The sequence below is a fragment of the Brassica napus genome, chromosome C2 (genome assembly GCF_020379485.1).
Source record: "Brassica napus cultivar Da-Ae chromosome C2, Da-Ae, whole genome shotgun sequence".
Lineage (NCBI taxonomy): Eukaryota > Viridiplantae > Streptophyta > Magnoliopsida > Brassicales > Brassicaceae > Brassica > Brassica napus.
In genome coordinates, this window is record NC_063445.1 from 17,479,362 (window position 1) to 17,494,067 (window position 14,706).

The window sequence follows — 14,706 nt, forward strand, 5'->3', positions numbered from 1 at the left end:
CATCTCCACCGTGAAATCAAAGCACGGATTCACTCGTCGTCTTCTAATCATTGCGCCTCCGTTGAACCACAAATCCTCCATTGCCGTGCTCCGTCGTCACCGTGACTATCTCTCCCGTCGTGGTGGCTGCCAGAACCGTCAGAATCAAGTCTCGCCGTCGGGATTCAGATACGGCGAAGAGAGCTCGTGAGCTTCAATGGTGGTTTCTTCAATATTGCAAACCCAGTCCCTGACCTTTTAAATACTTTTTATTTGGACACAGACTTTGGAAAGTTAAGAAACGTCCCTTTGATTCAGCCCCAAACATTTTCAACTTGCAATCTAACCCAGCGAGTATTCCAAAACTGCAACCTTGGTCCTTGAACTTTGAATAACTTCATATTTGACCCAAGACTTCCATAATGTGCAATTCAACCCTTGAATTTCCCCCCAAACTTCCAAATGAGCATTCCAACCCCTATGATATGCAAATGAATATGCAAATGCAATATAAAATGACTAAATCCTAATCTATATGATCAAAATGTACAAGAATGAATGGCTAAAATCATGCAAATTCATAAGATACACATATATATCATCTCATAATATCGTCAAACTCCAATATATATTTCAAACTTATTGAGACGCATATTTGTCAATATGATTTTAGTTACAAGTGACCACTGTTCTATCCTTATTTCGGTTATAATGGATATGTATTATTCCTTGCAAAAAAAGCTTTAATGTTACTCACTCTAATATAACTAAAGACTAAATATTCACTAAATTAAATTGATGACACAGTATATACTGTACAATAGGAATGTCGATTTTATATTACCAAAGATGAGTTCTAAAAAAATTGATTTCTTTTCATATTAGTGATTGGTATAACATGTTAAGGTATATTATTAATTGTTACCGGCTGTATATATATAATATAGTTATTGTATTGTCGTCCGAACCATTACAAGAATGAGAACAGAAAAATTGCTACTGACTATAAAAAAGAGAGAAATTCTTGGGTTCACCCCATAGGTTGAATTTCTAGGTTCACCAACCAATAGTGTTTGAATATTTAATATTTGATATCTTTTAAAAAAGGAAATAAAATTGAATTTCCAAATTAGATTATATTTTTAAAATAAAATAATAAAAATACATAAAAATAGTTACAAAAAATAAATTAATTAATATTGTTAAGTTTTCAGCAAAATACTAAACCCTATACCTAAATCCTAAACCCTAAACCCTAAAAGTTAAACCTTAAACTTTGGATAAACTCTAAACCGTTGGAAAATCTTAAACCCTAAATCATACATTAAAAACTAAATTTTAATAACACTAAACCCTAAATACTAATCACTAAACCCTAAACCTTTGGGTAAATTCTGAACCCTTGGATAAATCATAAATTTTAGTGTTTAATTTTAAATATTTTTTATTTAGAGTTTATGATTTATCCAAGGGTTCAGGATTTATCCAAGGGTTTAGTGTTTAGTGATTAGGGTTTAGGGTTTAGTTTTATTAAGATTTAGTTTTTAATGTATGATTTAGGGTTTAAAATTTTTCGATGGTTTACGGCTTATCCAAGATTTAAGGTTTATAATTTAGGGTTTGGAGTTTAGGATTTAGGGTATAGGATTTAGTATTTTGCTAACGGTTTAACAATATTTATTTATTTATTTTTTGTAACTATTTTTATGTATTTTTATTGTTTTATTTGAAAAATATAATCTTATTTGGAAATTCAATTTTGTTTCCTTTTTTAAAAGATATCAAATATCTAATACTCAAACACTATTGGTTGGTGAATCTAGAGGTTCACCCTTGAACCCAAGAATTTCTCTAAAAAAGATCCCATCTAGGAACGAGAACAGAAAAATATCACTTGGTCCATTTTATATTATGTTATATAATACAATACTAATTTGGAAGGTTTGTGGTAATTTTTTTTTTGTTGAAATAACGTTTCTATAAAAACATGAATATGTAATGTATAATTTTATCCAATATATAATATATACTTTCAAATGATCATCTCATTCCGCGCAAGGCACGGATTATTACCTAGTATATATATTATAATAAGATAAATTCATATCTTCTCTATATATGAAGAAGCGTTTTTTCTTCCTGGTGAGGACACGTCGTCGTCCACGTGGCTTCTGTCGAGGCGACACGTGTCCCACCCCAAAACTCAGCACTTAGATAGGACAGTTTCTCTGGCCCGTAATCCTTTATGTGTAGATCTAATCTATTTTCGCGATGTTGTGTGTGTTCTTCTTCTTCATTGTTCGATGGCTACGGTGACTCTTGCCCTTCCTCACGAATCTGAAACTGAGAGCGTTATGGTTTTTACGTGTTTATCCCCATTAATTCAGACGCCCACTACGAATTCTTCAATGAGTCTTTTAGATCTGAAAGGCGGTTTGATTCGGTATAAATAGATGTGAGTATTCTCCCCGATGGATTTGACATATGGTAGATGTGCTCAGAACTCCAAGCTCCGACTCCTCTTTACTGATTAGGTTCAATGATTCAACCGATTTTGACGAGTTAACCAAACCGGTCTCTCCGTTACACAGCTTCCAGGTACGGACATGATTTGTATTTATAATTTTATATAGATGGTCTTATTATGTATCTGGGCTTTGTGTTCTATATATTGATATATTGGTATCGGTTTATCCATGTAACATACTAATATCGATCTTAATTTCCGTATCACTCTTTCTGTCTGATAGGAAGGTGCTCAGATATTTTAGGAAAGATGGGCATAACTGGAGGAATAAGAAAGATGGTAAAACAGTGAAAGAGGCTCACGAAAAGCTCAAGGTTAATAATATATTTGCATTCATGTTTCCTCACTATTGTTTTTAATAAATATTTTAGAGTAACATTGTTTAATTATATATACAGGTTGGAAGCATTGATGTGTTACATTGTTACTATGCACATGAGGAAGACAATGAGAATTTCCAGAGGCGTTGCTACTGGATGCTTGAACAGTGAGTCCTATGTTTTCCATATTTCACATTTTTACCGGTTTAGTGTACCGTAAATGTTACTTTGAGAACAGAAAGAAAATGAAATGTGATTTGTTACTTTTAGTGCATATGTCCTATGTTTTTTGTGGGTACAGGGAACTGATGCATGTTGTTTTTATTCAATACTTGGAGGTTAAGGTATAGCTTTTCTCTCGGTACTGTACTAATATAAACACCCATTCACTCAACATTATACTGTTCCTTTTTAAAGTGGGTTCTCTTTTTTTTAATGGTGGTTTTGATAAGTTCATGCTATTTATACATGGTAATAGGATAAGTTCCAGTGGAATAAAAGAAAACAATTCAAATTCTCTGAGTGGCTCCACTTCTGTGAAAATTGATTCAACGCAAACACATCCAGCACATTGTAAACCACTATGTGAAGATGCTGATTCTGGTCTATATAGTTATCCTTAGCTTTATGTATGTTTAGGGACATAGTTCTATTTACAGGCTACCTTGTTTTAGTAAAAGAAGGTTTCCTTCTTTCCTGTTGCGTCACTTCGGATTCCACGTAGATAAATCGAGTTCTGTGAGCGCGAAACGTGTCCAGCTAATTAAACTCACCGTTTCATTTAATTTTGTGTGCAATTGGTACGGACGGGCTTTGCTATGTGCGTTCTCTCTAAACTTAACATTTATTGGGCTATTTGTTTAATTCAAGATTTCGTGAGACCATTACCGATAGTCCCCTTCCACTTCATCTAATACACGCAAAATTAGGGTTCATCATCCATCGATCTCCGACACCTAAAATTTTTCTTCAGCATTCTCTAACACCATCAATGGCGTCTTCACTTGCATCGTTAGGCCTTCTCTTCTAAACAACCGAAACGGTCAGAGTTAAATATTCATCACTTTTAACTCCATAGACCGACGTGAATACGATCTGACATTGATTGTGAGTTATCTTATGCAAGGCGGTTTATTATACACCTATAAAAAAGGTTAGCTTTCTTCACTTGAGTATCATCCTCTCAATCCGTGAAAACACCAAATTTAATAAATTCTCGGTGTGGCCGCTGCTCCTTTGCTCAGGTTCTGGGAACCCAAGAATGTCAAACGTGGTGGGGAACTCATGTCTCTTGATATGCTCTTACTGGATTCAAAGAAAAACTAGATTTTGACCCAAAGCGCGGGTTTGTTTTCTTTGACATATTATTATAATTTAAAAATGTGTTTATACATAAAATGTAAATCAAGTGTCTTAATGATTTTTGTTAGCATTTGTTTTTATGTTTTAAGTTAATTTTTCATCTATACAAAATGTTAGTATTGTGAAATAATTAATTTTTTTTCGAAAAATACAGTAAGAAATTATCTTTTAATTTCTTTCTGGTAAAATTAATTTGTACATTGACTTACAAAATTATTAAAATATTTAAATGAATTGTAATATTATTTAAATTAAGATCGGGTGTATTGATATCATCTATTACATTCATATCTAATTTATGTTTATGTTTATTAATTGTAAATGTGAAATTATTAATTATAAATGTGAAATTTTTATATGACTTCAAAAACAATGTTTAATATTTAATGTAAAGCCCATAGTTGACAAAAAAAATGCAAAGCCCATATAATATAAACTTGTTTGATAGAAATTTATCTAATAAACCATTGCAAACACATAATGGTTTATCATGGCCCATCTCGTTTGTAGCCCAACACTAATCACATATATCCATCTTTTTTTTTACCGTTCATATTTCTAAAAGAAACAGAAAAAGTAAGAAGAAAAAGACATATAGAACGGTCTCTTTACCGACGGAAGATACAATGAAAAAAAAATCATTTTTCGATGGTGAGAATCAAAGCTGTACAACTCCGATGGTGAGAAAAATAGTTTCTCGATGGTGAGGATCAAAGCTGTACGACTCCGATGGTGAGAAAAATCGTTTCTCGATGGTGAGAATCAAATCTGTAGATATCAGAATCTCGATTTGTTAAGGTATTTTCTCGTTAGCTCATCCGCAAATTGTTTTTATTCTATATGTAATACAAAGTGCCTAATCGAGTTTCTGTTGACAAATCCTAACATGCAGATGAAGAGATTTTAAATCTGAAAATATAATAAAAGAGAACCGACGAACACCATCGTTTTTCACCTTTGTAACTTTTCAAACAGATAGCCTGGATAATAAGGTGAGGTTTTGTGAAGATTCTGTTATATTTCTTCGAAACTTGGTGACTTGATGAGTATAGATGAGACAATTCATATAGGGACTGTGGTGGAAAATCTAAAGAAAGCTTCCAAGTCATTGTTTTAATGTTAAAAGTGGCTGGTAGTTCTAGATTATATTTTAGTTGTCTTACTAATGTATACAATGTTTTTGCAGGTCTTTCAGTGGTCTCGTTAGAGCCATTATTCACTTGAAAGACATTGACAGAGACATCAGGAAGGCGTTGGTATTTTCCACATACGTATTGATTTTATGTAGTAAAGATATTCATAAAACACTGTCTGTTAGTTGTAGATTGTATTAAGTTGTCTTATAAACGTATACAATGTATATGCAGGTCTAGATTAGTCATCGCTAGAGCCATTTTCCAGTTGAAAGACATGGGACAGAGACATAAGAAAGACATTCATAATGACATGTATCCAACTTTTCTGCAATGATATAATCTGTAAGTTACTATTAAACTTTTTCAGAATTTAAGAAGCTAGGAATGGAAGTGACTATCGGTAGTTAGGATTGAAACCGGAGTTTGATTGTTTGATTTGGTGTTATTATCTGTAAATAAGATAAATATATTGCATTCTGCAGCGTAGAACTTTTGCTAAAGTTCATAATGACATGTATCCAACCTTTCTGCATGCAATGATATAATATGTTAGTTAGTATTAAACTTTTTCCAGAACTTTAGAAGCTAGGAACGGAAGTGACTATCAGTAGTTAGGATTGAAACCGGAGTTTGATTGATTGATTTGGTGTTATTATCTGTAAATATGATAATTATATTGCTTTCTGCAGCGTACTTATGGTAACAGAATATCTGATTTGATGATAATCAGTATCTGTATTTTGATTTGATTAAGGTTTAATAACTTGGCAATACTTATGGTAACAGAATATCTTTTATGAGAATATCTTTTTAGTAATATTCCAGTAGAAAATATTTTATGAGTAACTATCTACCAAGAAATAATATATAAGCATCAATCTCATCTCATTCGAGCCTTTTAAACATATTTTTTTACACAATATTATGTCTTAAAATTTAAATTTATTCAACGCAGATAACTGTATTTTAACAATATGTTTAATAAATATTTAATAGATATGTAATAGGGTGTATTTGTTTTTAAAAAAATGCATGATTATAAAAGGGAAAACCAAACTCCAATATAGTTATTAAATAACCGAGTCTTAAAAATTATTGAAAGCAAAAACCAAACATGAGTATTGCCAAATGGAAATAAATAAACTCAAATGTAAAACTAAGTAAAAAAAAACAATTCAATAACTCCACTTCAACGTTTCTTATTAGCCTCTTCCACCATCTCAATCTTGATCGACCTTGTGCATGGTTTCTTGGATGTTGAACTGAGGTCACCCTGCTCAATAGTCTCGTCTTCTTTTCTCTTACTGGATGGTGTAGAAAAAGCATCCGCGGTTTCTTGGCTTTCACTTAAGTAGATAGAATCCTGTATCAAATTCCATAAGCTCAATAGTGTTAAGATAAAACCATCCACAATACACAATAATTATTGATATAGATTTACATGCTCCAACCTCATCACCACTAGTAATTGCCAAATGCTTATCAGATTGACAGTGAGTGACTGCATCAGGAACGCAAGTCATTCTCTCTTTATAGATTTTCCCAACCTTATAAATTTCTGCACCATACGCCACATTCTCTTTCTCAACATATACTCCAAATGTGAAGTTTTTGCCAATCAAATCAGTAATACAATCTGGTATTAAGGTCGGATCTTCAAGCTGAAAAAATGGTTTATATTAGTTTCATATAAAAACTTGCTTCTGTAATAAAAAAACAAAATGGTGATTTTGTGGATGTAAATACCTCATCCCAGCTTCCATTCAACAACTTTTCTGGAGATTCAGCAACAATCACATTAGCAACCTTATCTAAGATCATTGTTTTCGAGACCCCCGTATCATCACTGACCATCAAGTGGAGCCAGAACCTACAAAGGAATATAACTATCAATATATCTATATATATAATAGATTATCTATGTTGTGTTTTAACACATATAATAGAGCATCGGTTAACAAATATTGTGTAAATAAAATAAATTTCAACTCAAACCTTGGTGAAACTTCGAAAACACTGTCTTTGCATGTCTCACACCACCAAATATGAGTTGTGATCTCCTTACCATTCAATTTTTTAACTTTGGTTCCAGTTTTGATCACTCTTTTGTTGCATGCTTTACAACCAAAGTAATACCACGACCAATCCATATCAATGGCATAGACTGTGCATCTCACCAAGCATCTATCAACCTACAATTATAATGCATTTAACCCCCTCTAAACCAAAAAGAAAAGGTACTACGTAGCATAATATATGAGAGATGTCCAAATGACTTAATAACTGCTTACTTGAGTTGATGTTATCATTTCTTGGATGCTCTTAGTGGGAAAGAGTAACCACTTATCACGCTGTCCTCGCTTCTCTGACTGATCAACTTGTTTGTTGTTGTTCTCTTGACTGTCCTCATTACTTTGGAATGAGGTTAGAGTTTTGTCATCGTCATTGATCCTTGTTAAAATACAAAGATTAAAATTAGTAGTATGTGTGTGATAACGAAGTTACATAATATGGACTTACAATTCTTTAAATGCTTCAGCTTCAGGTATTGACGGGTTGATCATCATTTGAGAAGCATCAAAAGCATTAGAGATTTGCAGTTCTCCTAGTAGATAATTAAAAAAATACACTACATGTAAATGAAGCTTTGATAAAGGATTAGTACATTATCTAAAAAACATGGTACTGGCGTAAATTATGTACCTCTAAATCTCCCAAGCTTAGCAAACCTGAGCAGCATAGTAACCATTCCATCTTCTTGGTTAATTGCAGAATGGAGTTTCTCGGCTAAGTTGCCCCATATGCAGCATGGTAAACGTGAATCACTACGAATAGTTGTCAAGATATGGTTAGTTATATTATCTTACTCGAGTGAATTCATTTTTTTTTTGGAGTAAATGACAGCTAACTTACTTGATGTTGCTTAGGGTGAATTCAAGCTTTTTTCGTTGCTTTCCCCCGGTACACTGAATGTTTTCGACATCACCACAATCCATAACTTGATCCAGCACATCTGTAAAAAAAAATGTAAACGTTAGTATAGATTGTTACATAATAGATAGTGGCTAAACCGATTATATTTATATGTTTACCAATTAAAAAATTCTCATCAAGTGTTCCAGACAAAACAGATTGAAAGTCGGTCAAATTCAGATACAGCTCGTCATTAACGTGATTAGATCGCGTAATGAATGTATTTTGATTGAAACCATTTTCGAGGTATGATCTGTGGTTCGATAAGCTCCACCAGCAGGAGTAATCTGGAAATTCCGGATGTAGCGCCATGCTCAAACCGTAAAAATCCTTCCCTTACTTTCAATGTAAGTCCTTTTACATGTTGCATGATTTTTTGCCCCTAAAACATGTTACATATAAATTTAAAATATTAGTAGCCAATCCCAAAATGTTAAATAAAACATAATCGACTGAAAAATACAGTAACGAACGCTTACAGTCTCATCAGCCAAGACGAATTCCATGGTCTCCACGGATTGAATGCATTGTTTCCAAGCGTGTAGAACCTTTACACGAACCAACCAAGTTTTTTTCCATGGTTTCAAGTCGCCGAAGACGACAGATTGTTCATTAGGACCTCTCGATGCTTGGATTTGCATCGAAGGTGCAATATTCTTAGTAGCCATTGGTTTGTTTTTTGGTTTATTCGAAGGTGTGGCTTTGAATAGGAACCTGGTGCTGCCTATTTATAATACTGATCGGATTCAAAGCGAGGTGTTAGGTTTAGGAGAAACTTGGGAAGAAAGTTGGGGGATCTCGACTTGGAAAATCGAATCTCTCTATATTTTAAGATGAGTTTTTGGAAAATTCAGTTACCATGTCAAACAGTCAATATTGTTTTCTGCGTGTTCCTCAAGATGGGGGATATTCTCTTTATTTGATTTGGTATCGAAAATCTTATAGTACGAAATGGGCTATAAAGACGATAAAATAAGCCTTAAAACGAAAATCTAAGTATAGAAGTGGTGGGCTTTAAATTTTCGAAAAAGCCTTAAAAACAATTGAAAAAGGGAATGAAATGTTTTGTAATTAAATGGAAAATTCAGGGGCAGATTCATAAGAAGTATTCTGCTTTAATAGTATAGATATGTTCTTAAACTCATGTTCAGAGTGCTTTTATGTATATTGTTTTGGAAGCCATGTTAAAGTGTTCTTAAACTTACGTTCATAGTCTTCTTATGTTATTAAACTAATGTTCATAGTCTTCTTAGACTCAACATTATGAAACTGTTATATTCGGATCTTAATTAACCATATTCTGAAAGATTTATTCAGAAACCTTTTGTGATTTTGCTCATGTTCTTAGTCCCCTTCTTTTCTTAAACTCATGTTTATAGTGATCTTAAGCACATGTTCATAGTGTTCTTAAAAACATGTTCATAATGTAGTCACGTGGTTCAGGGAGAATTGAGTTCACTCCCACGGAGGAGGATGCTCATGTTATTGCTGATTGTCTTAATGATCTGTGCAGTCTTTTCTCTCAATTATCTCTAATTGTAACCATGAATTTGCAGTATTTTCTCAGAGAAGTTTCCTTCTTCTCCGGGCCTGCACTTTTGGGTGCGTATCCTAGATTTTGGTTCCTAAGGGAACTGGTATTGCTTGACAAACACTCAAGTTATGATCCATCAACCACTTGGTACTGCCGGAGCCAAAGTATGATCAATTTTGTGCTTCTAGATTTTTCTTTTTCTCTTTTACTGACTGATGTTCTGATAACAGAAACATTGAATGTGTAGGCAACCAAAATGAATATTGGCATAAGAGAATGATGTCCCACAAAATTTAACTAAACAAAACCTTCTCTAGAATCACCGTAAACCTGAATCACAGGCATGACTGAAAGAAGGAGCCATTCTTCTTATTCTTCCACATGATTCTTTTGTTTCAGCCTAATGATATTTTTTACATATTGAAGGTGAGACAGCCCATGATAACTTCTTGAATCCATGGGAGGCGAAAGAGTATGGTTTAGTCAGCACTGTAATTGATGATGGCAAACCAAGATTAATCGCAGAAGGAACAAATAAAGATTTGCCATTAGAGTAATCGCGGAGACACATTGGCTACGGCACTTCTGTATAGTGAATGTTGTTCTCGCATTTACTTACTCTTATTATTTCCTTATGTTATAATAGCATGTATTAGGTGCAAGCCTGCAACTATAAACATGGCGTTTCCTGACTTTGCAACATTTCTCGAATTATTTGGTGTAATTTTAAGTAAACAAAAAAAAAAAAGATTAGTTGTTGTACGCAGACAAGTGCGCTATGTTGATGGCTTCAGAGATAAAGTTTGTTTGAGACAATTTAATGTTTTCTTAAAAGTTCAAAAAAAATCCGTTTTGAGTATTAGTACGGTTCCACTATACGTCTAGAACCATATAAACCATGCAAATATTTTTAAAATACATGACTCAGATATGCTTGCAATAAACTAATTAATATTGAATAAGCAATTGTTTAAAAATATTATAGTATAATTATATTTAAACTATAAAATTGAAAATTTGGCTACAGCACTTTTAATTATGATTTTATTAATTAATTTTAATTACTATAAGTTAGACTCTTTCATAACACCAGATTGTTGCTTTTTACAAGCTTTCAATTTTAATTTTATAAGTTAGTTTTTTTAAGTACACCAGTTTGATGCTTTTTTCAAGCTCTTAACCACCTACGAGAAAATGTGTTAAGGCAGATTTATGTAACAAGAAAAAGCATAATTTTGAGTCATGGATATGTAATATGAGAACTGAGAACCAAAAACCAAATCAAAACTGAACTGTAAAAACGAATCCAAAATCGAACCAAACGGAGAAACAAATGAATATGAATATTTAGAATAGAGTTTATATATCTAAAATATTAATTATATTTAGTTTAAGTTACCGCATATTCTAAAGATACTATTTATAAAACCAACTATCAAAAAACTGAATTACTTATTTATCCAAAATATTTAGAGCTATATGAATTATCCAAAATAGCTGAATAGCCAAATAGTTTTATCGTAAATATTTAAATTATTCATTTACCCGATATTTAATCCAATACCAAAAATCGCAACCAAATAAAACAAAACTTAACGGATATTTACTGGTTCATAACACTGTTACTCAAACCGAACCAAACCCAAAATAACTTAACCTACTCCTTGCCAAATTTAATAAATAACTGAACAGTTCTTATATCTCTAGAATTAAAACGTGAAAAACCAAATCGAAAACTGAACGCTCATGCCTTTAGTGAAACTTTTTCAAAAGCAAGCATATGAAAACAATTGGCTGAGATGTGAAACTGATGACTTGATCCAAAGGGAAATTAAATTTCCGTAAACAGACCACATCTCCCACAAAATTTGCATTATTAAGACGCCATTATCAACTATTAAGGCATTTATATTCAACTACGGGTATTCCGGCGCTACGCGCCGGGTTCGGACATTGATTTCTCTTTTGAATGCCATTAGTTTCATTTTGTATCCGTTAGTTGTTAGTATAATCGAGTTTGAATTATTTTTCTTGCCAATTAAGAATTTAGGATCGTGAACTAATGACTAATTTTATGAGTACATGCTAAGCCATTTGCCTACAGGGGTGATAGCTTTCCACGGCCATGTCCAGACAATAGATCCGTTCTGGCATATGCTTGGTCTCGTGTACCAAGAGAAAACAACCTTTTCTGATGCAGAAAGTGCAGCTGTTGTTCATTTCAATGGAAGAGCCAATCCTTGCCTTGATAAAGCATTTCCTCATCTACGCCCTCCGTGGGCTAAGTATCTTGATTCCTCAGACAGGTTCATCAAGAGCTGTCACATTAGAGCATCATAATAACAATCATATATCAAAACTCAATTCACACGTAGGTTAAAAGGACCTCTTCCAGATCATGTTCTTGCAGTCTCTCTGTACTTTCAAATTCTGATTGCGAGAAAGTAAAGAAACACATTCTATGTATTAATGTTTGAACATCTGCCAAACTCTACTTAAATTTACATGTAAATAGATAACATTGCGCCAAGTAATTGGAGTTAACAATGTCATATCATTATCATTGTTCAGTAGATAACAGTTGTTCATACGAGCATAACATGATAAAACAAAAGCAACGATAAGACTGAGAAAGCCGAGAAAGAAGAGAACAAAACAAATGGACTTTTCTTTTTTTTTTTTTAGCGTAAGCAAGAAGCAAACCAGTTGATGATTTTTTCCCAGTTAAGCAACTGGTGGACGAAGGACATGATCCTGAGAGGTATCGACTGAAGCAGGAGGCATGAACTGCCACATGGCAACTCATGGGTAAAAAAAATATTCATATATAAATCGGGAAAAATGTAATTGTTTAGAGGGTTAGTATAAAACAATGGTGCTTACGTTTTCATCGATGAGCAACATGTCAACACTCATCAGTTCTTTGCCTTTGTTGATGTTTTTGGCCTCCCAAAACCTCAATAGACAGACCTCCGCGGTGTTAGAGCATCGGCCGGCTCTCAGATCGGCAAGGAGCGTGTACGTAGTCGCCATCGGAATCGCTTGCTATGAAAATAATTTCTTTTGGATATGGTTTTAGCTGTACTGAACATTGAAGAAAGGAGCGATATTTATAGCTGAAGCTTCAACCTGTTACTGTGGAAAACGAAGAGGTATTTATTGATTGCTTCATGTGGGCGGAGTGGATTAATAACGAAAAACTCACAGTAAAGAAATGATTTATGGATCGGGGAGACGTTACAGAGTTTGGATCGACGCTTAAAGTCTGTGAATTACATCGTGGATGTCACACGTGAAAGAGGAAGACGGCGACGAACCCTAATACCGAATGGATCTTTAAACAGGGTCCAGGTCCGAGCCTAACCTATTCATTGTAATAAAAGTCCATTTCTCAAACGTTCAATGACAGAACAGCCGACGGAAAATATCGTAGAGGCTTTGGTATTGCGATATGTGTCGTGATTTGCGCCGTACTCCATGATGACGTGGCACAAAGAAAAGGGAGAATACCTTACTTTGTTGTCATAGATAGATTATAGAGTTTGTTCAAAAAAAAAGATAGATTATAGAGAAATAAATCATAATAACTGATAAATGATAATACTAATAATTTAAGTTATATACTACATTCCTATGATCCATTTATTAGCGGGTTGGTCCGCCACAGGTTGCGGGTTTGTATATGTATATATCCAAATCCGCTCTGCTAGTGAAATATATTTGCCATTTGTGTTATTTAATAATAAAATAAAAAAATTTCGTTAGATTCACTTGTTTAATTCAAAAATATTCTACGATTGTAGTTGCTTTCTGTGTTGACACACTTCCTTTTTTTTATTAGTTAAATGTAATTGGTTGATGGAACCGCTAGTTTTAGAGAAGCGAGATTATGAAATTATTTCAATGTATGGTGGCAATGTGCATAACACATAATATTTTATTGTTTGATAAAGTGGATGTATACAAATAGTTAAAGCAGAGTTGTAATATCTTGTATTGGTCGATAAAATGAATGGAGTGGCTTTTAGATAACATTATTGAAGATAAGAAGTAATGAGGCGGACTTATTTGCTTAAAGTAATAACATAGGTCTCCTTGGATTATTTGAGAAAGTTTTTCGAGGTTTAGTAGTTTCTGATTTGCATCCATTTCAATGTTATTTGGTGGAAGAGATGAGATAGCTGTACACTTTTTTTTTTTGAACAACTTAGATAGCTGTACACTTGTAGTTGTTTTGGACTGCTTTGTTTTATAAACGTAGGAATAAGTAATTTAATATTACGTAAAACTAAGAGGCGTGTGATTGTGTGAATGTTATTAAAAGGATCAATTGACTATGACATCTTGAGTTGTGGTTTGCATTTGTAACGCTGATCTCCCATAATATTTTGTTAAATATTGATAATTTAGTGTAAAACAAAGGTAAGAGCAAATTCTTTAGTGTAGACAGAATCAGGTTCAAATTCGTTTAATTTGGTTCAACACAAATCTTACTTAATTAACTCAAAGTAAAATTTGGTTCAGTATTTGGTTAGTTTGTTTTGAAAATTCTTTAAAACTTTTTGATTTTGATTATATTTTAGTTTAATTTTGTTATAAACTTTAGATAAATTCGGTTAATATCATTATTTTCGGTTAAAATATTGGTTGGTTTGGTTCAGATTTTTGATATGGTTTGATTATAACAAAAAAAAGAAAGAAGAAGATATGGTTTGATTATAATTCTTTTTTTGCTTTTGAAAAAATGAAGTGATCGACTGATTCGGCAGTCGAAACATTTTTAGAAAACCTACCAAATCGAACCAAACTCCTAACTAAAACTAACCAAAAATTTTGGTTCGGTTCAGCGGATTCGGTTTGATTCAAAATCCCAGC

General features: G+C 33.1%; 1 long non-coding RNA gene across 11 annotated transcripts; it reads left to right on the plus strand.

The window, feature by feature from the left end:
- The first annotated feature begins 1,712 nt into the window (after positions 1–1,712).
- On the plus strand, positions 1,713–10,647 carry LOC106404719. 11 transcript variants are annotated; one of them, XR_007319515.1, is made up of 11 exons: positions 1,713–2,577; positions 2,730–2,820; positions 2,905–3,979; positions 4,071–4,986; positions 5,081–5,180; positions 5,375–5,444; positions 5,556–5,666; positions 7,864–8,006; positions 8,097–8,172; positions 8,252–9,995; positions 10,079–10,647. It is a non-coding gene; the product is annotated as an uncharacterized LOC106404719 (long non-coding RNA). The 11 variants fall into 11 exon arrangements; XR_007319519.1 differs by having other exon boundaries at positions 2,905–3,170; positions 3,305–4,986; XR_007319514.1 differs by having other exon boundaries at positions 2,905–2,993; positions 3,128–4,986.
- The last annotated feature ends 4,059 nt before the right edge of the window (positions 10,648–14,706 follow it).